Below are 27,525 nucleotides of genomic sequence, written 5' to 3' on the forward strand. Positions count from 1 at the left end.
ACTAACCTACACCGAATGGGAGGAGAAGGTGCTTTCCATAATGCATCCAGAGAGTCTCACAGGAATCGATGGGGGAGTGGAGGCTGATAAGTACTAACAAATGTCTTCCGCATTCGCGCTGCCCGAGCGAGTCGTCTCTGGTGTGGTCACGGTATCCGATCCTCTCACCATCCTGAGACTATCACAGACATTACACCGTGACCTGTATTCCCGGAATCCGTAAGCCGTAGGCAACGCCCTACTTCTCTTGATACCAGACTTGCGTCGTATAGGAATTATCTGGACACATCACCAGTCCTAGAGCCCTCGTACAATGAGGCTTTACAACATGGGCAATTTAATTGATTAGTCCTGATGATGATCCGATATCCTCCTGATATGGATCGAAACGCCGTCGATACAGTTGTCTACCTTACACATTGTATTCTTTGTACATAACGTAATGTGAAGGTGGCAGTAAATGTATCAGATGTTTCGCTATTCTATATAATTTTCTGATTGAAACATCCTACTAATTGCCTGAACGTCTTTTCACAATTTGTTCTTACGATATGTAAGTCCCAGGATACAGGCTTGTATCCCACTGAGATCATACTTACATTTTTTTGATTCATTGTTAATCATCTCAACTTATTAAAGGTGCCTCTGTCCGGCTGGACACTGGCTGAAATATAGAACCAATTTTGGCTATATTTATTGCTTCACTTATTCCTTTTGTTTTCAGGGATCATTGTTTCCTGTAATAAACAAATGTCTCCCATCACACTGCAATGTACTGTTGTGCACAACAAGTGAGCCTCAATCGCAGCCCACATCAAACTCATGTGGAATGCATGCTTTCAATATGAATGGATCACAAGGCGAGCATTTCCTTACTCAGCCACACCTCACAGATAGGTAGTCAGCTCAGGCACCCTGGCCTCTCTCCCAAACAGCATGACCCACCCTCCCCACCCCTCAGCCATGTGTCAGCTAACTCTGTCGACAGTGCCTCCTAACTGGTAGGTAGCCATCTCACAGGGGAGGGGGTTGTTGAGCTCTGACAGCAAGCCCTTAACTCCCACAAGGCCCTCTGTCTTCCCTCATAGACAGCATGGAGCCAAATGACCCCCACATCCTGCACTTGGTAGCCAACTCTGGAACCCCCATAAGTCATAGGCAGTGCACATACAGCCAATACCATCGAGAGGCCACATGATTCATAGTGTCAGTGATGAAGTCACATGTAACTGCAAAGCAAAATACAAGAACGCGATCACAAAAAGCCAATGTGCAAGTCCCATTGCCTCAAAGCAGAAAGACTCGGGTCAACACAACACATGGATGGAAACTCTGTCAAACCGCACAAACCACAGGAGGTAAGTACAAAAAGCATAACACAAATCATGAAGTTGCGGCACGATAGTCAGATACTCATAGAAAAGACACAAATGTCCAAGCATAAACTGAATCAGATGAGCAACAAGTCGGTACCAGAGGACATGTCCTTGGACACACAATATCTGTACAAATGATTGTGTATCTTTAGCCATGACACGTAGCTAACGAGCAATGTATGTACCTCCACATCACGTTCCACTGCTGATAAACTGTTATGAATGCATAGTAATGCCAAGCTAAAAAGTAATGCCATCTCAAATGAAATGGGCTCAACATGAACATCAAAGTTGTGCTGTGTACTGAGCATGCTAACAATATAACCTCTCTTCAACAAGTGACTCGCCAGCAACAGCAGGCGCCTATGCCATGGATGAGCCCAGCCAGTCTTCCCCCCAGGAAGGTGAACCCTCGGATGCATACTCCCTGGTATTTGCGGATGAGGAGGACTGACCTAGCCCCTCCGGCATGCCCAGCACAGCTCAGTCTCTGCCCCTCACTGTCCCCACCATCACGACTCCCACAACAGCTGCACCACCAACGCAGACCCCTGCAGCAACGACCTGTGTGGCAGCTACCTCCACCATCACAACCGCTGCCTCCAACACTGTCCCTTTGCCAGCAGTTGCGAATACCACCAGGCAGACCCGGGATGCTGGGGACGGTGTGCGGCGTCAGCGCCTGGCACCGCCACAGGTCTGTGGCAGCAGAGCAGGTGGGAGGCCAACTGGGGGAAAGCCACAGGAGGACAATGAGACTGCGGCCCCGGACACTGTGCTAACCGTCCTTGGTGCATACCAGCAGAACCAGGGACATATGGGCCAGGTCCATGAAGAACTGTAGGAACTCCGCTGGCTACAGAGCTCCATGGACACTTGCTAGGGACAACATGTGGAGTACATGGGCCAGTTTGTGGGTGTCCTGAGGGAAATGCATGGGGCTCGAATCGCTGCCAACCCTCCCCGTGGCCAGCTGGATGATAGTCACACCACCTTAGCAGCAGCCACAGGAAGGGGTGAGTCACACCACTGCGAATCCTCAGACACCTCTGAGCATGCAGCAGGTTCCCACCCGGCCAAACGGCAGAGGCACAGCACCGTGCCGTACCAGTTCTCGGAGCAACCGCTGATGTCACCACTGTAACACCGAGCATTGACTTTGTTGTTAATACGAAACCACATTGACACAAGGATGGGAGTGTTCGGTTGAACTTTGGAACTCTACCATTGTGTGTTCTACCCTAACTATCCGTGTACCATCACTTTCTACTTCACCCCTCACCTGTCACACACTGCAAAATAAACACAACTCACAACAGTATGCCTTCATGTCAAGAGCAATCTCATCACAGTAAGTAGCATGTTGACTCACATTGCAATGTATTCGAATATGTAAAAGTGAAAATCCATTGAGAAAGTGGAGGAACCTGGAAAGACAGAAGGAAACAACAGTGTGTTGCCATATTATGGAATAACCACAATAGCACACCATGAGGCAACACTGTACAATATGCATTACAGATAACACCTGCAAGCACCATCAACATGGACAGCAGGGGGCCTGGAGCAGACGACTGCACCTCCCAACACAGTTTAGCCCTTAGCATCCTGATAAATGCAGTTCAGTTGAAAAGCTTACTTCTGTTACCATTGTCGTGTGTCACCAACCAAGGTTGGTGCAGGTCCGCGCTGTGAATCTCTAGACACGAGTGTCGCGTTATCCTCCCACATCAGTAGGGGTAAGATACATTGTGATCGATATCTGCTGAGAAAGCTGCCACAATCTACTCGGGTCTCTGTACCTCTCCCTGCCCAACTGAGGTGAAACTCCTCAGTCACATGACAAGTAAGCATCATGACTGAACTGCATTTACCAGAATGCAGAGGAGTGAACTGTGCTGGGGGTGAAGCAGGGTGCTCCCATCCCCCTAATAACATCATCAAGGACATGATGGAAGTAGTCAGAGATCACACAGCGCAGAACAATGAAATCCTTAGCAGTGTGCCCATAAAAGCCCGCCTCACAACACATCCTGTCATGTGGAAGATGTTGACATTGCTGCATTCACACACTCAAGTACTGTTGCCCAGGGATTTTCAAGTGACATGTACGATCTATGCATGTTTACCCACATGAACACCAGTCCCTGACAACATACCCAAGCGAAACCTGTTTTACAACTGAAGCTATCTTCTCCTGAATGAGCACAACTGCTGCGGTCACAGGGCAGGCATCGCGTATATAGGAACTGTTGCACGCCGTGTTCCTTGCTGTAGCAATGTTCTCCTTACTCCCCCATATGTGATTGTGGATAGTCATTTGTGGCCTCACATTCCCACAGCGAAAGCATACTTCAATAAGCGTGCAGGCACAATAGGCTTCTGTTTCAACAAGTAGTCACTCACACACCAGCCCTGAGACCTTTGAATTCCAGGTGTCTTGACCGTCCCGCGTGATTTAATCACTTCTGAACACGGCACTCCCACTTTTTTCTGGTGGACTGACACAGAAATCATTGAAAACCTCTGATACTGGAGGCCGTTGCACACTTTTTTCAAACTTGTGGGCTCTGGCCTTGTCCCTTCGTTTCATGCTATTTTTGGAGTACTACCGGGTGTCATTCCTCCAATTTTCTGACTGCAGTTAGCGGTTTGATATCACTACTTGTGGCTGTACAGCTGAGTGCTGGTTCTAAGAGTGCTCACATGCCAATTCTGCCCGTCCTGTGGTCCAGGCGAACCCCGGTCAGTTGCAACTGTACCGTGACTGCATGCAGCTTCTCTTTGGATGCGTCCCATTAGCTGTGCTACGCATCAGTTATAGGCTAACCTTCCTCTATGCCTATTTCACCTGCATGCAACCTTTGTTCTACTGCCGACTATGCCCCTTTCAGTGGTCCATGGATGTCTGCCTTTCCAACACATCCCTTGCTGACCTGGATCATGAGCTGTGGGTGAGTCCTTTGTTGGTCCACGATCAGGACTGCTCCGGTGATGCACGTTTGTGGGATGCCTTTAAATGTGTCAGACAGGCTGCAAGCTCCTCCTGTGCGTTTGCGTAATGGCTCCTGTGCCATGCCTACATTGAATCTCTCACAGGTTGCCTTTGGATGCTCCTTTCGTCCTCGTGGTGCGAGGAGCATACCTGTTCCTTCATACTGCTGGATTGGATGGCGGTCCTTTTTGCTGAAGATGATTTGGATCGTCTTTTGGAACTTATTGCCTTTGAAGCTGCCTGTGCCTTCTTGGATTCATAACTACTTAACAGCAACAGGAACTGTTGGTGACTAATTCAATATCCTTTTACCTTTTTCACGCCTACTGACAGGAATTGTCATTCAGCTATCTGACTTTTACCCTGTCTGCATTTGCTTTCACTCTGCTGACCTCGGCAGTCTGTTTTGCTTGGTACCACAGGCCTGAGCAAGGGAAAGCTGTCATCTGACCGTCATGGATATTGTTGACTGACATGAGCCCGGCTTCCATCATGCAGCTGTAGTGCACAAATTTTACAGGGCGTAGTCGTTTTGCAAGTACATTAGTATTTGTCTGTCACATAAGAAGTGTCTGCAGAGCTTGTTCTCCTCGTGGTCCAGGAGAACTGCCTGAACATTCTGTCCATGGTCAGAGGACATGGTCCGTTGTCATTCTGTTCTGGTCTGGCCCTAGCACCCTGACTCAACAAAGTTTCACAGCTGTTAGAGGACATGGGTGCCTTTTAGATGTCATGGGGAGGCGGTCTAGTTCCCCACACTTGGAGAATGATCCATCCAGTGATGAGAGCGACACAGCTCATGGGATGTACATTTCAACATGTATTGGCTGAGGAATGGGGTCTGCTGACAAAGCCCATAGACCTGGGAATGCTCATACAACTCCTCCCAGCAAGGGATGGGGCATATGCTTGTGGGTCTTCGTCCAGAGGGATTATTGATATGGCATTTTGCTTCATGTGATATGTATGTGTCACAATGGAAACTGTATATGTACTCATGCATTCTCAACTTGTTGTGGTGCTGGAGCGGGTTTTATTTTAGAAATTTGTATACCCTCTCCATTTTGCATGTTTATATTAATAAGATTAATTGACTAATAGTAATTGTACTAATTGGATTGCTGTGGATTTAATCAACCTTACTAACATAAAGAATACACGTGGGAATTGCATTTGCATGGCCTAATTAATACGTGAACTAAATGGTGTACGCATATTGATCATAGATAAATAGAATATTACATGTTATATGTTGCTTCCATGATGTATTTGTGATTTGTGCTTTATTAATGTGAATATAACCCGCATTAAGTGTTGCTTCGGCTAGATAAATACACACACATATGGTTATTAGTAAGGGGATAACATTTCACTAGTCATTTCCATGTATTAAGTACGTTTTTGTGTTTCTTTGCTTAAGTTGACCATTTGGAGTGGCCACAAAATGGCCGACATCCCTATCTGACGAGCTAACTTCATTGTGAAGGTCTCTGGGTGAAGTGCGCATGCATCACCATCAGCAGCAGTGGCCTTACTGTGACCCTAACCCGACTGTGCCTACCAAGGACATTCCAGGCGACAAGCCAGATTCCCTGAAAGAACAATTAAAAGATACATAAGACCGGGGAAATAAGAACTACATCTAAAAGAGACATTTTCCGCATGGGGAACCGGTGGAACGGATTTCAACGACCAATCAGAAGCATTCAAAAATATTACTCGTTACTTTTGGAATGTCATTTTACTATAAAATATCATAGAATAGAGAGGTTGGTAGCGCATTTTTGAATTTCCTGACGTTATGCTGACGGAGAGGACGGTGTTTCCAAAGACTCTGACAGACTGAACTGATGACCAAGATTTTGACTTAGAAAACGACATTTAGTTAGAATAGGTAAATATGATGACCAGCTGCTTGATTAAACAATGATTTATTTTGCAATTATTTAGATAAAATGTATTATTATTACAAGAACTGTGTCGGGTTGTTATTATGAGAAAATATATTAATGTGAATAATTTATAGATTTAGATATCACTTTAACCAGCAGCTAAGCTGATCCATGGCCTACTGCACATTAGGGATAAGTGGGTACTTTCTTTCATTACAGCGAATTGAACAATCACCTCCTTAGAAAACAGATTAATAGAGGATGAATGTTGGTATTATGGGTCCCACCAGCGAATGTAGTGATTGAGTGTGTCTGTGTAATCTATGATCTGTGACGAAGGGAGGGATTTTGCATTCCGCGCTGCATCAGTTTTTCTTGGTAGCAGAGATATGGTTAGCTACTGTTTTGGTTTGGTACTTGTAAATAGCTTATTGATTATTGATTATTGATTGATATTGGTTTATGTACTAACACTCTATGTTGAGTCGCGTCGAAGTTATATGTGGTTTGCACGGCTTCTGGGATGTAGGAAGTCGGAAGTTTGTAACAGTTCCGTAGTAGAGCAGAGGTAAGCGCTGCTTTCGGGAAAGACGGAATTGTTGTTACCCTGTAGGCACACAGGGAAAACGTGTAACGATTGAAGTTGCACGACGCATTGTCTAGGTTCGATTCGGTGACATCGTCGTGTGTTGCCACTAGAAATATTTTCTGTGTGAGAGAAGCGTGTATGATAGCGAAGGTTATCTGTGAAATTCTGGTCTTAGGTACCAGGGATCCAACTGGCATTCCGATAACGCTTATCACTGGAAAGGTAATGGGTATTCTCTGAGCTTGCTAGAAGGACAAAGTAGAGGTAAGCGCTGCTTTGTTAACGTATGTCATAATTCTGTAGCAGGACAGACTGTTCGCTGTTCTCGGAAAAGACAGGATTCTGTGCGAATGTACTACATTTTCTTGTGTGAAAGTGCGGGAACGAAATAGCATTCGGTTTAATTGTGAAACTCTGGTTTTATTTCTCAGGAGCATTGGGTCTCCCACTATGTGTCTTAACTTAAATACTAGAGAAACGGTTAGCTGATGCTTGTTAGAAGGATAAGGTAGAGGGATGTGCTACTTTATCAACGGAAGTAACGATTCCGTAGTAGGGCAGAGGTAAGCGCTGCTCTCGGGAAAGATGGAATTCTTGTGAGAAAGGTCTATTGCTATTCTTTGGTTAGCGAAGCGGACAATGGAGATGTTTCTATGTTGTAATTAATAGAAGTGTAGAAATTGAAACAAAAACCTACCGAGTTGCTTTGTGAAGGAGGGGTAGACAGGAGCAGGAGCTGCCGCAGCGGCTGCTGACGTCAGAACGACCGCGCTGGGATTGGACAATTGGTCAGAACTGTAAAACGCTCCCCATTGGTGCGTTTGTGTGAAACCGCGCTAGGAGTGGAGAAATAAAGGGTGACGTAAATGCTCCCTATTGGTGCGTTAGTGTAAGTCGCGCTGGGATTTGAGGATTGTGACAGTGACGTAGACGCTCCTGATTGGTGCGTTAGTGTGAGTCACGCTGTGAGTGGACAGAATAGCGGTACAGTTGTAGAGAGACTAGCGATACACGGAAACCAAGAAAATGTATTACCAGCCGCCAGACAAGGAAAAGAAGTCATGGTTTGGTAGAATTAAGAAGTGGTTTAAGAAGGATAAACAGGTCAAAACTACGGAAGGACAGTTACATCCCCCACCGAAAACCCCTGCATCTTTGATGATTGAGAAATACGGGTATCATACTTGTATTTGGTTAGACAATTGGGTAAAATATACCCAGGACGATGGAGTCCTGGCATTTCCAGAGCATGGTTCCTTTAATTTGGCTGTTTTAAGGAATCTACGGGAGAAGATGATGTATTTAGAACCAAGATCTTGACCAACACAGTTTTAGGCATTGACGGAGTGGGAAGATGAAATGCATGAATGAGAAAGACAAAGGAGTGGTAGAGGATATAGACATCTGTTTGGTAGACCATATGGACATGAAATGCATGAGGATCGAATGAAAAGGTGGCAGAATGCAAGTATGACTGAGGGTGTGTTTCCTGTAAGAGCGGTAGGGGAGAATGAAGGAAGAAAATGTGTGGAAAAGAGGAATAATGTGGAATCAAGAGGTTATGGAGCAAACGAATCAGATGATGATGTGCTGGATGATGTGTTTTATAAAAATCCACCACCGTACCGACCAGACCCAGAGATGTTGACACCAAATGCCCCAATGAGAGAAATATCAAAAGTTATCAAGACTGAGGCCATGTCACCAGATTTAGAAAAGAGAAACTCCATTAGAGAAGTAGAAAAGAAGTCAGAGAGTAGAATAAATAGTGAAAATTCAGCGGAATTGGCCAAAACTACTTTGGAATTAACAGAGAAAATAAGAGAATTAACTAAAAATCTAGAAGCTGTAACAGTTCCAGTGACCTTAGGTCCAGTAATGCCTATATTTGAGAAGCAAAAGGATAGCGAACATTGCTTGACGGTACCATACAGGAACCATAATTTGGTTGAGAGCCCAGAACGGAGTCAAAATGAGAATCCGTGGGGACCGACAATAAATGTGTTTGAACCAAATGTTTCAAATAATCCATTTATCAGTCAGAATTATACTGAAAAGGGTAGAGCGACAGTAGAAACATTGTTAGAACCCCAGAAAAATCCAGAACAAGGTAGCATAGAGAACCCAGAAGGACCTTCTGTGGAAGAACTAAGTCAATGGTTAAAGGGTTACAGAAACAAGATAAGGAATCCCAGTCAATTGATGTAGCCAAGTTACGGATGGTATTGGAAGAATTATTCATAGGGACTATTCCCATAGAAGAATTAAAAAATTATCAGGATGAGGAATTGATATTTTTGTGCAAAAGTGTGACATGGAGAGCGAAAAACCTACATGAAAGACTAGGGGAAGTTGGGATAGAAATTGATAAGGTAAAAGCCTTACAGAAACCCTATCGAGTAGATTTCACGGAAAAAGACATTGAAAACCTGAATACCACAGGACGAATAGGTCAGATTAAAGACATGATCATTTTATTGAGAAAATGGGGAGACGTGGATAAATGGAGAAGTAGGTGGTATCGAAAACGAGACGATGCCCCAGACAAAACAGTTACAGCATTCCCTGTTAGAGAGAAAGAAAAGGTAATTACTGAATACCCCATGAGGGAGATTCCTGGAGGAGGATATGTACATGTCCCCTGGACAAGACAAGACATTTTGTCTTTTACGAATGATTTCCCTCGACTGCGCGAAAAGCCTGTCGAGTGGTACCGGCAAGTAGACAGATTTGTGAAATTATCCAAAGTATTATGCATTGATTTGAATAGTCTATTTGATATAATAGTGCCAGCAGACTTATGGACAGAGTGCAAATTAATGATTGGCCAAATCAGGAATACCCTAGGGATCCTAAGACAGGAGGTAATGAAGAAATATGAACAGGTTATGGTATTTTTGAAAAATAAGGTACCCCCCAAAGAGACAGATTGGGTAAAAATTGACCGCATGCATACTATGAGAGGGTAATTTTGGCCTTTAAGCAGTTCAGTGGAGATGAGAACCTGAGTGATAAGGATTTGAGTCATTTTGTATACAGATTTGTATATGGTTTACGTCCAGACATTGGTGAAATGATAAAACAACACACGGTATAATGGCAAAATAAGAAAATAGATGAAGTTTTGAGACATGCCAAATATTTCAGTGATGAAATAGAGGCCAAACAGCGAAAATTAAAAGAAAAGGCCATGTGGGCACAGGTGAAAGTAGCTGAAAGGCAGGATGCTCAGTTAGTCGAACAACCCAGGAACTAAGCCAAGATTCGGCCCAGGAAAAGGGAAATGTAATATAGAAGAAGCTAAAAAGAAGTTCCCATGCCATAATTGCGGTAGGTTAGGGCATTGGAAATCCGAGTGTAAATTTCCTCCAAGTACTAATAATGAAAATCCCTCATTGAATCCACAGGTGCAGAATGAGGTGAGTGGTCAATTGCAGCAACAGCAGCAGGTGGTTACCTCACAGAATCAGGTGCCAAAACCACCTTTCCCGCAGAGCAGAAACACTCAGAAGTATAGTAATGAATCAGGATTCTGCAATGAAGAACAGGTAAATAAACCTTCACGCGCTCGCGCAGTTTCGCAGTATTGGCTGCAACGCGATGAAAGTGATTCAGAAGAAAGCTATTGACGGTGCCGAAGGGAGGAAGAAGAGTGCGTACTTGGCGCAACTCTAGAAGTAGACCAGACAGGACAATTTGTAGATGGGAAGGTTAATGGTGAAAAATTACTTTCCTAGTGGATACTGGTGCTACTCGATCCACTGTAAGATCAGCTGATGTTAAGAATCTTCCTCTTTCGGATGAAACAATCCAAGTAGTTGGTGTATCCAACAGACAGATAAAGACATATTTGACAGAACCAGTAAAAGTTAGTATAGGGAAATTTTCAGAGATGCACCGCTTTGTTGTGTGCGACACCAGTCCTGTAAATTTATTAGGTAGGGACCTGTTGTGCAAAATGAATTGCACCATATTCTGTACTCCAGATGGAATAGCATTTGAAACGCCAGATGAAGATGTACTGTATAAAATGACCATAGCTAACAGAGAAAATGAGGTTACTGAAACTTATGCAATATTCAACCCTGATGAATTACCTAAAGAATTGAAGCAGTCTGTGAAAGCGGAAGTATGGGATTTTACCGGAGAAGATATAGGGCTAATGAGAAATATAGATCCAGTGAAAATAACTGTAAAGGAAGGAATAAGCTATCCAAATGTCCCTCAATATAAATTGACACCTGAGATAATTGAAGGAGTAACTCCAATAATTGAGAAAATGATTAGACAAGGAATTCTGAGAGAAATAATGAGTAGTCCATGTAATTCACCAATAATGGGACTGAAAAAGCCTAATGGAAAATTCAGGATAGTACAGGATTTGAGGAAGGTAAACAAAATCGTTGTGCCATGTTGTCCTATTGTACCAAATCCATCAGTGATTTTGTACCAGATTCCCCATGATGCAGAATTGTATCCAGTAATTGATCTATGCCATGCTTTCTTTTCTATCCCATTACATCATGACAGTCAGCAAATTTTTGCATTTCGTTTTGGAGAGCGGATTTTGGCATGGTGCCGAATCCCACAGGGGTATACAGAAAGTTCCGCAATCTTTAATCAGTTATTGAAGAAGTCTTTGGAAAGTCTAGAAATGCCCGAAAGTTCAGTACTAGTTCAGTATATCGACGACCTTTTGGTGGCGTCGAAAACACATGAAGCTTGTGAGGTAGACACTATAGCACTACTAAATCATTTGGCAGATGGAGGACTGAAAGTGTCACCAGCAAAATTGCAGTATTGTAAGAACAAAGTACAGTATTTGGGACATAAAATTGAGAAAGGACTGAGGAAAATAACGATAGACAGAATCAGAATCATAAAAGGAATGAGAGCTCCCATGACTCAAAGAGAGGTGAGAATGTTTCTGGGAATGGTAGGGTACTGCCGTCAGTGGATTAGTAATTTTTTCCTGATCGCAAAGCCCTTGGTGCGTTTGACCAGGAGTGATGTCAAAGATCCCCTGGAACTGAACAAAGAAGAATTGGCAGCATTCAAACGACTGAAAGATGGTTTGTGTGAAGCACCAGCACTAGGCATTCCTGATTACGAGAAAGAGTTTGAGCTGTATTGCAGTGAGAGAAATGGATGTGCACTTTCTGTGTTGATCCAGAAACATGGAAGGTTGAGGAGACCAATTGCATATTTTTCATCAATGCTTGACCCAGTGGCTGCAGCTTTACCTGGGTGTTTGAAGGCAGTGGCTGCAACATGTCGAAGCTTGGAGCAGAGTGAAGGAATAGTGATGGGATATCCATTGAGAGTGTTTGTACCTCATGATGTGGCGATTCTTTTAACAAGGAGTCATACTCAGTATATGACACATAGTCGGCTGACTAAGTATGAAAAGGGCATATTAGGTGCAACAAATGTGAGCCTTGAATGTAAATCCTGCAACTTTGTTACCAGATGCCGAGAATGTGGAAGTGAGAGATGAAGCAGATCATGATTGTTTGGACGTGCTTGAGTATTGCACAAAGCCACAACCAGATATAAAAGATGTACCTTTGCCAGAAAGGGATTTCGTGTTGTTTGTTGATGGGTCATGTTTGAGAACAGATGAAGGAGTACTAAGTGCAGCATATGCAGTATGCACGGTTGCAGCAGTAATGGAAGCATCTTACCTGAAAGGAGTGAGATCAGCTCAAGTAGCTGAACTTGTTGCTTTGACTATAGCATGTAAAATTGGGAAAAGTGTGAGAGTGACTGTGATAACTGACAGCCAGTATGGCTTCGGGGTCGTCCGTGATTTTGGCCAACTTTGGCTACAAAGAGGTTTCCTGACCTCAAGTGGAACCCCTATTAAGAATGCTGAAGTGGTTGGAAAATTGATTGAGGCGATACAGCTGCCTAGACAATTAGCTGTGGTTTAATGTGCTACCCATAGCCAAGGTAGTGATTATGTCACTACCGGAAACAGGTACGCCAACGATATGGCACAGTATTGTGCACAGAATCAGAATTCTGTCAATCGGGCAAAGGAAAAGGAAATGTTTTCTTGCTCCTTAATGTTTACTAACATTGTAGGAACTTGGGAAGAAGTGAGACAATTGCAGGAAGAGTCAGGAGATGAGGAAATGAAACAGTGGATAAAAGCAGGGTGTGCCCCAAGAGAAAAGGACCGTGTGTGGGTCTATCGAGATGGAAGACCAGTAATGCCTGACAGCATGATGTCTACCATGGCACGGATGTATCATGGCCAGGGACACATAGGGAGAGACGCCATGATCAGGTCCTTTAAGCAGACCTGGTACAACCCAAAATTTAGACTTGTAGCAGAAAGTCTATGTCAAAGATGCCTAATATGTCAGCAATACAATCCTGGGAGGAAGACAGTGGTTAGTCTAGGAACCATAGGCCGAGAAGAAGGGCCTTTCACTAGAATGCAGGTGGACTTCATTGAAATGCCTCCTTGTAACAGATTGAGGTATGTTCTGGTCATAGTCTGCCTATTCTCCAGGTGGGTGGAAGCATTTCCAACTAGAAGAAATGATGGGATGACAGTGGCAAAGCTTCTTTTGAGAGAGTTCATCCCCAGGTTCAGGTTCCCAGTGACCCTTGAATCAGACAGAGGAGGACATTTCTATAATGAGATCATAAAATTGATTACAACAAAAATTACATTGTGCCCACCGACCAGAGGCTTCTGGTGTGGTTGAACAGATGAATGGTACGATCAAAAATAGGATTGGGAAAGTGTGTTTAGCCACAGGTATGAAATGGCCTGATGTCTTGCCTCTAGTACTAATGACAATCCGAGCAATACCAGACAGAACTACAGGGTTAAGTCCTCATGAAATAATCATGGGACGAGCAATGAGGCATGTGTTCATTCCAGTCAACAAGCTGATGACAATAACTGATGACATGGTGTTGGAATACTGTAAAGGCCTGGCTGACGCAGTTCATTCTGTGTTTCATCAGGTTGGAGCGGATGCCACCACACTTGAAAGGAAGCCAGCCCATGATCTGAGCCCAGGAGACTGGGTAAGGATAAAAGTCCACAGAAGAAGAAACTATTTGGTTCCAAGGTGGGGAAAACCAAGACAAGTCATTCTGACCACGACAACAGCTGTGAAGTGTGCTGGATTGAAAAACTGGATCCATGCCAGTCATACTTTGAGGATACCAAATCCAGTTGACAGCAAAGAAAAGAAGTATTATGACGAATCAGAGTCAAGTACTGAATCAGATAACGAAGAAACAAAAACACAAGAAAACTCCAAAAGGGGGGAAACAGAACCAAATCAAGATTTGGTCCCCAGAAGCATCTCTCTGAGAAGAAGATTGCAGATTTCTGATACTAGTTCAGATTCTGAAAACGAACAAGAAACACGAGGTCCCAGAAAAGAACACAGAAAGAAGAAAGGAAAAGATAATGAAGAGGCAGTGAAAGAAAATCAGGAGAAGGAAGTTTCAGACAAAAGGCTGAGAGAGATTCCACCAGAAATAACCAATTCAAGTGAACAAGGGACAGGTACAGAGAGAGAGGGACAGATTTCTGCGGAAGACCCCCGAGGAGGTGTAGGGAATTGCAACACCCAGTTAGGTGAAGGGACAAGTAGACAGCAGGAAGATTGCGTGTCGGAGACCCGAGGAGGGACAGAAGTAGGGAAAATAAAACAAGTGGTGGAAAAAGAAGTCGTTGAAAAGGAAAAGCAAGTTGAGGCTGAGTCTGAAGAAAGCGAAAATGAAATACCCGAAGGTCGAGTGCTAAGGAAAAGAGCTTGGAGAGAAGAAAAGAATAATAAAGGAGAGAAACAGAAAAGAGTTAAGAAGGATGAAGTGTGGCCAAACAAAATAAAGAGATTGAGATATCGGCTGACACGAGTGAATTCACCAAGAGCTGAACAGGTGAATGAAGTGACAAGCCAAGAAAAATCGAAAGGAGAAGAAACAACTGAGAATAAAGAAAGTAAAAGAACAAGGAAACCTAACCAGAAGTATAAGTCACCGGAATGGACGTACGTTTCTCTGCCTGAAAAAGAAGAAGAGGCAGATAGTCAAGGAAATCCAGAGGAGGCTTTACTGAAAGTGGTTGAAGAAGAAGAAGAAGCAGGAATCCTGAGAGTTATCTTATCCGACATCGGAGAAGAAGAAACGGAAGATCAGGAAATTCTGTACTTGGATGAACAGAAGGAAGTGAAAAACGATGAAATGCCAAACTGAGAAAATCTAGAAAACTACTCATGAAGGAATATTAATTTGAGTCAAAGAATAGATACTGGTAGAACCAAGTAGGGGCTTAGAGCCTTAAGGTTAGAAAACTAGTTGTGAAGTAAAAGAGGCTAAGTCAAAAGATACAGCCCAGTTTAACAAAGATGGCTAACATAGATAGTAGCAAAAGTAGATGTACATTCATGAAAAGATGGTGTAAAATGTGTTGTTGTTGTACAGGATGAATAATGCTTCTGTGGAGTATACTTGCCTTACTTATTTCTTTTAAGGTTACCATAGATATGTTAGAAGGACACACTGAAAACATTACTAATGTAGGGAAGATTCAAAAGGTAGTTCCGACAAGAATAGATAATAATTATTTGCATAAAGATAGGTCTATTAATGATTTTTCAAATAATGTGTTTTCGAGGTTATTGTATGAATATGTAAAAACCATGGACGTAAGGGACTGCTACGTATGCATGGAGTTACCTGCATCTGTGTCAGAAGGAGCGACTTATCATCACCTTCCAGCAACGTATGGAATAGCATGTAGTGTAATAGCTAGTTTATTTTATCAGACAGGTAAATTAGAATATTATTTTTCATATGTAGATAACACTTTTGCGCAAGTACCTGCTAATAACAAACTAAACAAAGTAAGACCTGCTAAAGTATTAGGTGAATTTTTCTTAGAAACTAAAGCACTAACATTAGAATATATTTTTTAGAAACAATTTGACTTGCAGTTTGAAGAAAGAGGAAAAGACATTCTTAGACATGGTTGAAGAAAGGAGATTGAAAATGCAAAGGAAAGTAGCAGAAGGAAAAGGGGAGAAAACAGTCTGGGATATAGAAAAAGAAAAACATTTGAAGGGTGAAGCTAGTCCAACTATAGCTTTAGATATGCCTCAGAAAGGGAAGATGTGTATTAGAAGGAATCAAACTGCATATGATAATTATTTTGTAGGTAATAGTGAGTGCCATGATACATACCGAATCATGGGTGGATGGGGATTTAAAGGTGGAAGAGATCCAGTTTTCCCTGGACTATATTTTATCTGTGAGAACAGGGCATAATATCGTTTGCCAGACCATTGGTATGGCACATGTTACGTAGGCCTGGTTTTTCCAAAAATCTTTCACATGGACAGAGGAGAAGATGGTGTACATAGTTTAGGTAATCATTTAGTACCTAGTAAAACAGAATCCTGGACAGAGATTATAGGTGATATTTTTGGAGCATTGATACCAGCAGTGGGAATATCTTTGAATGCAGACAAAATTAGAAAATTATCAACAGTAGTGGATCGCTTGTCAACAAGCACCGCTGGAGGATTTATATTGGTAGATACTGAAATGGTTGCCATGCGTGCTATGGTAATGCAAAATCGACTTGCCCTTGATATATTATTGGCAAAATAGGGTGGAGTCTGTGGAATGCTGAAAGTTCAACATTGTTGCACTTACATTCCAGACGAAAGTAAAGATCTGAAAATTTATATTAAGAATATTACAGAATTGCATGACGAAATTGCACCACTGGAGGTTGAAAGTGTTTGGGAAAGGATTGGTAAGAAAATAGCTGCTATTAAGAATTTCTTTTTTTTTTTTTTTTTTTTTTTTGTTGAAACCGTTTATTGCAATCTCAAGTATATACAAGTATGGGCCTACAACCTTCCGGCCGGCCGCTAAAGTGACAGAAGCAAATGACATACATACAATAAGGCACCTGACTTTGCAGAGACGAGAAAGAGGAGGTAGCAGCAACGTAGGCCACATGACTCTGAGCCCACGAATACGGTTTCGTTTTATACAACACAACAACATAAAACCACACCCGCAAGGCAACCCGCGATCGAAAATGACGACACATGCTCCTCCAGTGGGGGACCCCAATCATCCAAAGAAATCCAGAGAGGGGAAGGGAAACAGATCCGGGACTGGGAGAACAATGTGCCCGGGGCTAAGGGGAGGGGTCAACTAAGGGGATGGAGCTGGTGAAGTGGGAGGCAACGACGGCGGCTCGCAAATACCCCCGCGGTAGGCGTTCCAGGGGCCCCATATCTTCACCCATGCCCCAGGCTTACCCCGCGCCACATACACCACCTTTTCTCGGAACATGCACCAATCCATGTGTTCTTTCCAGGCTGACACCGCCGGGGGCCTCTGGGATCCCCACAGTTGAGCAATGTCACGTTTAGCTATCATATATCCCAGAGTCACCCATCGCGTCTGCGAAACCGAGTAATCGGTCGGTTCCCACACATTCAGCAAGCATCTCCTCGCTTCAGGCAGCAGCGCGACATGCGTAACCGCTCGCAGGACCTCATGCACACCACGCCAGAATCGCTCCACCCTCGGACATTCCCACAGAATGTGCAAAAAAGTCGCCAAAGCACCACACCCACGCTTACACAATCCATCTTCGGCATAGCCCATACGCAGAAGCCTTGGCCCCGTCATATACACCCGGTGGAGTATCTTAAGCTGGACGAAGCGAAGGCGAGCCGGGATGGCCACCTCCTTCGGAGAGGCCACCGCGGAAATCCAGTCCTCGTCGTCCAACTCCAGCCCATCGGCAACCCAAGCCTCGCGGAGGCCAGTCAGTAAGCCCGAGCGGTCATTTATCAATTTCTTGTAAATGAGGGAGATCGTACTGTCCGGAACGTGGCCATCCAGCACTCTATCCTCCAGGGGGGAGGACTCCGGGATGGAGGCCACGTCTGGGAAGACGGAGCCCAGTGCGTGACGGACCTGCAGGTAGCGAAAGTATTCACTGCCCTGCAGCTGAAACTCCGCCTGCAGCGTCTCGAATGTTTTGAATCCTCCCCTCGTCCAGAGATCTCCCACTGTACTGATGCCTATCATGTCCCACCTCTCGAAGCCCTTCGAGGTCCACAAAGAGCCCAGCCTCTCCGACGCATACAACGGTGACGCTCGGGTCAAACGGTCCTTCCATCCCATAGCTGCATTAGCCGCGTGCCATACTCGCACCATGACACGCGTGGGTCCCGTCAAGCGGGAATCGGGCACGCTAGTGTAGAGCGCTCGATTGTAGTCGCCACCGGGCAGGAGCATTTTGTCCATTTCAAATGCCGGGTTTAGGGCGGGCCCATAAAAACCGTGATTAATTGCAGCTAACTGGGAGGCCCAGTAATACCGCTTAATATCCGGGAGGGCAATCCCTCCGTCGTACCACGGGAGCGTCAATTTTGCCAGAGCTATACGCGGCCTCCCGTCCCAAAACAGACGGCGCTGCAAGCTTTCCACCTCACGGAAGTAGCGCGCCGGGACCAAGTCCATAGTGTTCTGGAGAGCGTACAGAAAGCGCGGCAACGACATCATCTTGAACAATGCCGCCCGGCCGAGCGGCGAGAGCGGCAGGCGCCGCCAGCGTGCGACGTCCTCCTTCAAGCGCTGGAGGGGGGGAAGCAAATTTCGCTCGTAGCGGGCCACCGGGTCCAGCGTGATATAGACCCCCAGGTATCGAAATCCCTGCGAGGCAATCTGGATCGGACAACCCCGAGGGAGGACAGGAGCCTCTCCGGAAAGCACATAGACACAGGATTTAGCCCAGTTGATGACAAGGCCCGAATTACGGCCGAAGGAGCGCAAAACATCGACCAGGACAATCAGTGACTTGCGCGGGGAGGCTAAGTACAGAAGGATATCGTCAGCGTAGAGGGACACGCGGTCCTCATACTCGGGGGTCCAACGGAGACCACGGATAGAAGGGTGCCACCGCAGCCACTCCGCCAGGGGTTCCAAGGCTAGTGCAAAAAGGAGCGGCGACAGGGGACAACCCTGTCGCGTGCCCCGTCCCAGCCCGAATGGGGCCGAGACTCGACCATTCACCACCACCTGTGCCAATGGGTCCGAGTACAACAATTTGACCCAACTGATGAATCCCGGGCCAAATCCAAATTTTGCCAGCGTCGCCCAGATGTAGGGCCATTCGAGCGTGTCGAACGCCATGGTGGCGTCTAAGGACGCCAAGATGGCCGGCTCCCGCACGAACGGAACACGCGCGAGCACCCCGTGCAAGCGCCGCAGATTAAGGGCCGTGTTGCGATGGGGAATAAAGCCGGACTGGTCCTGGTGGACCAAATCGCCCACCACGCCGACCAGCCGGTTGGCGAGCACCTTGGCGAGGATTTTGGGCTCCGCGTTCAAGAGCGAGATAGGCCGGTAGGATGTGACCCGGTCTCGCGGTCTCCCCTCCTTGTGGATAACCACGATGGTAGCCAGACGCTGGTCCGGCGGGAGGGAGCCCCGCGAGTGGGCCGCCAGGAACATTGCGCGGAGATGGGGTGCAAGTACATCCGGTCGCAGTTTGTACAACTCGATAGGAATACCGTTCGGGCCCATGGCCTTGCCAGAAGCGACCGAACGGATGGCGAGGGCAATTTCGTCCGAGGTGGGGGCGGCATCCATCAACTCCCTGTCTTCCATTGAGAGGGAGGGCAGCGCGATGTCACGCAGCAGGGCATGGGAATCCTCCTCCGGGCAGGGAGAAACCGGGGAATATACCTCTCGGAAATAATCTGCGAAGCAAGAGACAATGCCTTCCGGCTCAGTAACACGTACACCATCCATTCTCTCAATCAGCGGGACCACACGACTAGCTCTCTCCTTCTTATCCAACCACGCAATCAACTTGCCAGCCTTATCACCCACATCATACAATCTCCCCTGTTGCTCCCTGCTGAGGCCCCTGGCCGCCTCCGTGACGAGGGACCTATATGCCGCCTGCTTCAGGTGTAGAACGTGCAGCGCAGCGTCAGTCACCCCACTCCCCAGATCACGCTCCAGTTCAGTAATTTCAGCCTCCACCCGGGTCACCTCCTCCTGTGCGCGCCTCCGGGCATGAGAAATAAAGGAGAGGGCCTCCCCTCTAAGCACTGTCTTGAAAGCCTCCCACAGGGAGATGGCCGACGAGACAGACCCCACATTCTCCTCAAAATACCGTTGCAAGGATTTAATCAAGTCCGCACGAATAGTGGGGTCGCGCAGGTACCAGGCATTGATTGGAGCTACCCTGCCCTCCCCCCTCGGGAAGACATCAAAGTGCGACAGGAGTGGGGAATGATCTGAAATACCCCGCGCCAAATGGCGCACCTCCCCCACTCTCCCGGCATAGGCCGCAGGGACAAGGACATGATCAAGCCGCGAAAGGCTACCATGGGCCCCCGAATGGAAGGTGTATTGCAGCTGAGTGGGATGCTTTAGACGCCAACAGTCCACCAATCCCAGTGTGTCCAAAAGGCCAGGCAGCCACGCTTGTGCCCGGGGGAGGTCCCTAGGGGGATAACGATCCATAGTCCCAGAGGCCACCGCATTGAAGTCCCCCCCAACCACCAGAAGCCCCCCCGGAAGGTCAAGCAGGAGGCGTCCCAGGTCCGCAAAGGTGGTGGACTGTAACCCCGGTGGGACGTACACTGAGACAAAGACGACTACTTTGCCCTCCATTCTCCCCACCAAGACAGTGTATCGTCCCCTCTCATCATGGCGCACCTCGTCTATTTCTAGCGGGAGCGAGGTCTTGACCATAATGCCCACCCCTCGTGAGCCAGATGTGAAGCCCGAGTGGGCCACCAAACGATAGCCACGCCGATTCATGGCACAAAAGGTGTTACCAATGAGGTGCGTCTCCTGCAAAAAGACCACATCTGGCGAAATCCGTTTCAGATATTGCAGGACCACACCCCGCTTAATCCTATCACCCAGTCCGTTAACGTTCCAGGACAACAAAGTCAGGTCCCTACCCCCCATCACATACAGAAGCCATCATTTGTCCCCCGGAGAGCATCTCAAAAACATCAATACAATGAAGGGTTTGCCTTGCGGTAGAAATGAACCACACCCCACCCCAACCCACCCATCCCAACAGAACTCCCCCCACCCTGCACCCCTGCATGAGCCCGAACAGCCCCCCCCAAAGTGCAGTGTGCCTGTCGCCCCATAGAAAGAAAACTAACTAGTCCCCCAGAGGAGGAGGGAGATCCCCCAAGAGACCCCACACGACCTCCACAGGAGGGGAACTTACCCTAACAGTCAATGGTGACAATAACACAGTCCCGAGCAAGGCCTACCATTAGTCCCTCAGTCCTGATCCTGCGGGCCCTCCCCACCAACCGCTCCCCTCCCACCCCCCCGGCCCCGATCTCCGGGCAAAGTGTCCAGCCAGTCCCCGGCCGCTTCGGGACGATCAAAAAAGTGCGTTCGGCCATCCACCTCCACCCTCAGCTTAGCCGGAAAAAGCATCGCATATTTGAGATTCAGGTCCCGTAGGCGACGTTTGACACCGAGAAAGCTCAGTCTCTGCTTTTGGACCGCCGGAGTAAAGTCGGGATAGAAATTTATATCCGCATTATCAAGTCTGACCGGCCCTTGTAGCCTGGAAGTCTGCAGGATAGCGTCCCTGTCCCGAAAATTGAAAATCCGGGCGATGAGAGGCCTCGGAGGGGCTCCGGCCTTAGGCCTACCCCCGGGGACCCTGTGGGCACGTTCCACTGCAAAGAATTTACTCAGCCCCCGAGGCTGGAGATGGGTGAGGACCAAGTCCTCCACAAACAGATCCGCTGCCTCCGCCTCGCGTCCTTCCGGCACCCCGATAATGCGGACGTTGTTTCTCCGGGCCCGACCCTCGGAATCCTCCAGTCGACGATGCATCAGGGCGCTCGCCTGGCCAAGCCTGCGCACCTCCTGTTGGAGGGCCGCCACGTCAGATGTGAGGCCCGAGGTAGAGTGGGCCAAAGAATGGACCCGGTCATTTGTTTTTGACAGATCGGCTCTCACGAGGCCCACGTCCACGAGGACCGAGTCGATCTTCTGCGCCAGAGTGTCGAAGCGCTGGTCCACCGAGGCCTTCATCTCGGCGATGGCGCCCATGACGTCTCGGAGGGTCAGGTCCGTGGGCAGAGCAGGAGCATCAGTCGGGCCCGTAGGGGACCTACGCAGTGCCTCTGGAGACCCCTTCTGGAGGGTGTAGCGATCCATGTTGTTGGATTGATGGGCCGCGCCACGACGGGTAGACTTCACTTTAGCCCGGTCGCCATCTTGTTTTGTGGCCATGGTCGCGGTCCCCAAATCGAGCCAATCTCCTCAAAAAGGGGGTAGACAATCCCGTTCAAGGGCTCCGGGGGGGGGCGACCACCGCTCCGCAGGACGGACCGCAGCCGGCGGGCCGGCAGGGCACCCCAACGAGGCCACACCGCCGCACACCGCTTCGCGACCCTACCCCGCCTGGCAGCAGGGAGGGCGCAAAAGCGAAAGTGAAAGTGCGGGGTGCGCGAGTCGCCCGGCCTTGCCCGCCGCTGTTATTCACTTTGTCGCCGGATCGCCTCACAACTCCAGTACGGGGGGCCGGTGTGGAGAAGGCCGCAAACCTTAATCGGTGCTCCCGCCGGTGTCCGAAGTCCGAATTGAAAACGGAAAACGGGCGTCACCTCAGTTCGGGTTCACAAACACAGTCCCCTCATCTAGGACAGGATTCGGTCAGGATTTATGCAGGAGGTCGCGGAGGTCCTCGGGAGCCTCACACCTACGCGGCCATCTTGGGTGCGCGCTAGGCTCCTCCTCTATTATTAAGAATTTCTTAGTTAAAATAGGTAGTACATTTATAGGTAAAATATTATTTCCATTAACATGTGTGATTTTCGTAATATTAATATTAAGATTAGGTTGCATGTGTTGTAAAAACAAGAAAACAAAGAATAAGATAAAAAGAGAAAAACTAAAAAGAAAAAAGAAAAGGATCCAGATAGAGATTTGGAAGAGATAACATTAGAAGAGTGGAAAGAGAGTATGTATAAAACAGTAAAAAGAGAAGAAGAAGAAACTGAATTATGAATAAGAGCAAGAACACATTTTGAGTTTTCCTTAAAAGGGGTAAATAAATGTAGTGTTGTTGTGGTGATAAAATCACCAAAGGGGGGATTGATGGAGCGGGTTTTATTTTAGAAATTTGTATACCCTCTCCATTTTGCATGTTTATATTAATAAGATTAATTGACTAATAGTAATCATACTAATTGGATTGCTGTGGATTTAATCAACCTTACTAACATAAAGAATACACGTGGGAATTGCATTTGCATGGCCTAATTAATACGTGAACTAAATGGTGTACGCATATTGATCATAGATAAATAGAATATTACATGTTATATGTTGCTTCCATGATGTATTTGTGCTTTATTAATGTGAATATAACCCGCATTAAGCGTTGCTTCTGCTAGATAAATACACACACATATGGGTATTAGTAAGGGGATAACATTTTACTAGTCATTTCCATGTATTAAGTACGTTTTTGTGTTTCTTTGCTTAAGTTGACCATTTGGAGTGGCCACAAAATGGCCGACATCCCTATCCGACGAGCTAACTTCATTGTGAAGGTCTCTGGGTGAAGTGCGCATGTGTCACCATCAGCAGCAGTGGCCTTACTGTGACCCTAACCCGACTGTGCCTACCAAGGACATTCCAGGCGACAAGCCAGCTTCCCTGAAAGAACAATTAAAAGATACATAAGACCGGGGAAATATGAACTACATCTAAAAGAGACATTTTCCGCATGGGAAACCGGTGGAACGGATTTCAACGACCAATCAGAAGCATTCAAAAATATTACTCGTTACTTTTGGAATGTAATTTTACTATAAAATATCATAGAATAGAGAGGTTGGTAGCGCATTTTTGAATTTCCTGACGTTATGCTGACGGAGAGGACGGTGACACTGCAGGACAGCTGTTTCCAAAGACTCTGACAGACTGAACTGATGACCAAGATTTTGACTTAGAAGACGACATTTAGTTAGAATAGGTAAATATGATGACCAGCTGCTTGATTAAACAATGATTTATTTTGCAATTATTTAGATAAAATGTATTATTATTACAAGAACTGTGTCGGGTTGTTATTATGAGAAAATATATTGGATAATTTATAGATTTAGATATCACTTTAACCAGCAGCTAAGCTGATCCATGGCCTATCCATGAGAGAGGTACCAAAGGTAGAGTTTAGGCCTTAATGAATAGAGAAGGGTAGGTAAATCTATTGCACATTAGGGATAAGTGGGTACTTTCTTTCATTACAGCGAATGGAACAATCACCTCCTTAGAAAACAGATTAATAGAGGATGAATGTTGGTGTTATGGGCCCCACCAGCGAATGTAGTGATTGAGTGTGTCTGTGTGATCTATGATCTGTGACGAAGGGAGGGATTTTGCATTCCACGCTGCATCAGTGGCACGTATGTTGCATGTTTTGACACTGTAGTAAAAAATGCACATTTCAAAGTGTTTCTTGTCTTCAACTTATCGACTTGTGTACACGCGCTTGCATATCTCTGAGTGAGTTGGAGAGCTAGTGAGGCACCATGGTAATTGTATCCTGTGCATATGGGTGCTTCTGGGTGCTCAGCCCCTGCCTGCCCAAGTACTCTAATCCCGCGCATAGTCCTGTATGTGTACAAAATGCCAGCAACAATTTTAAAAGTTTGTGAGACAACAGCAAGGCACGCAGACATAGTCATAGTCACTCATTGTTAACTTTCACTCAACAGAAGTAGTTGACGATGAGCTTTGTACGCTGGTCAAGACCTTCTTCCTCACCACTGTCATCATCACTGGGCATGTGTGGGTTGGGAGCGGGTGCTGCTGCTGTTCATCGTCGGGCAGAATCAGGGGGATCCTTCTGCGCAAGTCCAGGTTGTGTAGCATGCAGCAGGCGACTACCATCTGGCATACCCATGTGGTGAGTAAATAAGTGCACTACAAGTCTGGTCCAGGCACCTAAATCTTGTCTTCAGCAGTCCAAAAGTGTACTCCACCACACTACATGTCCTCCAATGTACATCATTGTATTGGACTTTCCCCGGCGTTGTTGGATACCGCAGTGGGGACAGCAACCACGGACGATTGGGATACCCAGAGTCACCTAGTTGTGAGACAAACAGGCAAACAGTGTGATCTGAATATGTCGGGAGAGCAGCATGTCACACATACATCACAGTCATTGACACAGTCCACTCACCAATAAGCCCGGCCCGCTTGGGGTGCAGATTGGCTATCAATTGGGGCATGGTATTGTTCTGCAAGATGTGGGAGTCATGTGCCGACCCAGGTTACTTTGCATACACGTGTGAGATGATCTGATCCGCCTGGCATACCAATTGCACGTTGATGGAGTGGTAGTATTTGCGGGTCCTATAGATGTGTTCACTTGCCTATGGTGGAACAAGGGAAAAGTGGGTATCATCAATGGCTCCCACAACATTTGGAATGACTCCCAGGTCATAGGACTTCCTCTTCACAGCTGCCAATACATCCATCCTCGGGAAGTGGTCATGACTGTCCTTGTAAAACATCAATGCTGACAGGACGTCACGCAACTCCATGCTCAACATGGGCTGTGCCTTCCCACCGGCGCTAGCCACAGTGTACTGGAAAGACCCAGCAGCGAAGAAATGCAGTGCAGCCATAACCTTCACTGTAGCAGACAATGCAGCCAGATATATTCTTTTGGGCTTCAAATTGGGCTCCAACTGGACACATAGGTTTCGTAGTGGGCGGCGATCCAAAAGGATTTCACATTCTTGATCTGGATGATTTCGATGTCCTCTATTGTTGCCAGGTCGGGGACAGGTTGAAAGATGGGTGGTCTCCTCCTATGTATGTGAGGGTACACAAGCATGGGCTGAGTTATAGATGAGAAGTGGTGAACAGCTTACCCAGAGACTCACACACCAACAACATTGATAGGACTCATGGTCACGTGAAATGCACAAGTGACCTGCATTCAGACGTTGTTTTTCTTCACTCACTCACTCGACATACTGACATAGTGACACTACGACATCCAAAGTAGTCGATGTGTATGGCATATAGTACACTGCTACATCAAGAATGAGCTGCCCTGTGCTTAGATGGCACAGCACTTGTGTTTCCCAGCATCAGTGCTGAGTTGCATGTAGCTGCTGTCACTGCACGACCACAAGCTTTAGTCCCACAATACACAACAACATTACGGAATGAGGGCAGTGAGTGTCATCTGGACAACACAACATGGATGTACAGCACGGTGGACAGACACATGTGGGCATTATGGGGTCAGTCCTGCATGAGTGTGTATGGAATTTGCGTAACAGACATTGCAATGTTCACCTGAATGAGGCACAAATGCACATGGATTGTGTATACATGTCCACATGGTTGACAATGATCAATGATGTCGGTCTGAGCTATGTTTGTTTGTTCCTTGCATATGTAGAGAACCCTTGCAGAAACGGACAGAAGCTCGGACGGGCTGCCGAGTTACACCGTGACGCATACCTGGCATCAGAGCATCGGCATTATTGACCGGTTCAAGCAGCAGTGCCTCTCTTTCTATCTCCCCCTCTAGAGACCCGGGCACACCCTGTGTCTTTAAACCACAGATAACCTTTACTGGGCTATCACCAAAATAAAGATATCAACATGCCCTATGCTATGGATAACTAAAACCAGAAGAGCAAATTCTCAAGCCCTGATTCTAATACTACACTCAAAGAGCAATTTCTGATTCGTGTATTCTCTGATTACCACAAGGTTTCATATCATACATGGTACCTGATGAAGGCATAATGCTGAAACGCGCGTAGGATTCCATCCCTAGCCATGACATATATGAATGTCCTTGCTTATCCTATGTAATTTCAGATGTCAATAGATGTGACAATGTTTTGAATAGATTTTACTGTCTGTATAGAGAAAAGTATCAAATAGAGTTATATCTAACTCTCTGACTAGACTTGCTTTGATGGAATCAATTAATTAAAAATATAAAAATATACTGGTTATGTTTTATGTTTTTGCACTGAAGAATAAACTTGTGATATTAGACAGAAAAGTATGAATGCACAAGTATGTCTGAAATACATAGATTAACTTCTGAATAATCATTAGGGGTGGGCGGAATTTGCGAAATTAACTTTCGCAATTTATCGCGAAAATGCTAAAAATCTCCGCAAACACGCCGGAAATATCGCGAAGACGCGGAAGTTTTTTTCCCGCCTGTTCGTGGTATTTTTTGCGCGATCGCGGGTCGCCAACTTACCCATGCGGTTGCTCACGGGTGCGGCCATCTTGTTTTCACTTGTCCCGCCCTCTCGCGATGCTTACTTCCTTTTCCGGGTCGCGCAATGCATTTTCGCGCCCGTTCGCGGTCGATATTTCCTTGATCGTGTTGCTTTTTGCTTGCTCGGGGAGAAAATATCGCGCGAACGTGCGCACGTGGTCGCAATGGGCGCAGCCATCTTGTTTTTCACTCTATTGCATGGTTCTGGGGCCTGTTTTTCTATCCTCTCCAAATCTTTTCAATCCTTGGTTTAAACCCACTTTTTTTTTATCTTTCTTATTTATTATTTATCTTACTATTTTCCAGCTGCTATATTTTTGGTATTTGTC

This window comes from Triturus cristatus, chromosome 2_1 (genome assembly GCF_964204655.1).
Source record: "Triturus cristatus chromosome 2_1, aTriCri1.1, whole genome shotgun sequence".
NCBI lineage: Eukaryota > Metazoa > Chordata > Amphibia > Caudata > Salamandridae > Triturus > Triturus cristatus.